This window comes from Squalius cephalus (genome assembly GCF_949319135.1).
Source record: "Squalius cephalus genome assembly, chromosome: 13".
NCBI classification, from domain to species: Eukaryota; Metazoa; Chordata; class Actinopteri; order Cypriniformes; family Leuciscidae; genus Squalius; species Squalius cephalus.
In genome coordinates, this window is record NC_137134.1 from 10804382 (window position 1) to 10805805 (window position 1424).

Consider the following 1424-nt stretch of genomic DNA (forward strand, 5'->3'; position numbering starts at 1 on the left):
TTGATGAATTTGGAGTTTATTATTGTGTGAAAACTAGTGAACCAACTAAATTCAACAACGGCACCAAAATCTACATCAGCGGTGAGTTATTTATCATTTCATGTCTTTATAAACCACATGATGGATTCCAGATTGAATATACTGTATGAAGATCTAATAATAGTTTTATTGTTCTGTTAAAGACTGAAACTGAATAAAGACTGAACTACAAACCTTTTACAGACTTTGTCCATAATAATATTACAGACGCTCCACAACACCAGATACAATGGAGAAATCTGACCATCATCATATCTGTCCTGCTGAATGTGCTTCTGACCATTGTATTAATAGGTTTGTACATGTTTTACTACAGTAAAAGTCTCATTGAACTACAAGGTGACAAGATCTAGATCTACTAAATGTAGCTGGTTCACACTGAACATGTTTTTGTCCAGTCGCTTGTTTTTCTATTCCACTGCGCTACTTTTGCATTTTTAAAAAAATTTTTTTAATGTAAACACACACTAAACGTGTTTAACTGCTGCGCTCGCGTCTGTCTTCTTTTTCAGTGTCTCGTGCGAGAAACTTTTAGAAGTTCAACTTTTAAAAAACGCATTTCTCTAGACACTTTTTTCATTCCCCTGGTCTGAATCTCACATTTTTCACAGTAAAACACATTCTCTGTGAATCAGCTCTTGGACTGTTACAGTGTGTGAATTCAGTGATATTCATATTCAGTGCTGTTTCAGGAATGGTGAAGAGCTTTATTAATGCAACTGGAAAATCTGCGGCTCAAAACTCAAATAATCCACAGGTAAGATCTTCAATATTAATATATGTTATCTTATTTTGTCCTCTATTATTCTGGAGATTCTTACAGTGAAACTTCAAGCTGCTCAAGATTCATTAAATGATCTGAAATGTGTATGACCAGCTGACTGTACATTATGTCTATCATACTGTATATGTCCTTTCATATATAATATGGTCCTCTTTCAGTGTGCTGAAGTTGATTTCTTCATGTGCTCCAGTAACACCAGGCCTAGTCAGGAGCAGAGCACTACTGTCTACAGCCAATGTATGATGTGATACTCTTTATGAATACAGTGTGCCTATACTGTATATGCTTTTTTTTTTTTTACAAAATAAAATGTATTGTCATTGTTTTATATGTGTGAATTTTAATTTTAATGTAGCATTTCCATATATAATTTCCGTTTGCTGCTTTGTATGTTAATATGCAGTGTGTGTATGATAGTAACACTTTTTGCTGGTACTGTTTTAAGTGGAGATCTTGCTTATATATAGTAATAGAATTTTTTTTCTCTTTCTATTATAAGTGCGCTGACATGCTCAGCAGTAAAAGTTATAAACCACATGATGATGAGCTTTCTTGGGGCTGAAACATGAGTGATGTTTTACAGACATTTGACATAAAGATT

At 33.7% G+C, this 1424-nt stretch overlaps 1 long non-coding RNA gene across 1 annotated transcript; it reads left to right on the forward strand.

Annotated features, from left to right (window-relative positions):
• Positions 1 to 246: 246 nt before the first annotated feature.
• Positions 247 to 1060, forward strand: LOC307169350. Its single transcript, XR_013823099.1, has 3 exons — positions 247 to 333; positions 732 to 796; positions 982 to 1060. It is a non-coding gene; the product is annotated as an uncharacterized lncRNA (long non-coding RNA).
• Positions 1061 to 1424: the final 364 nt, after the last annotated feature.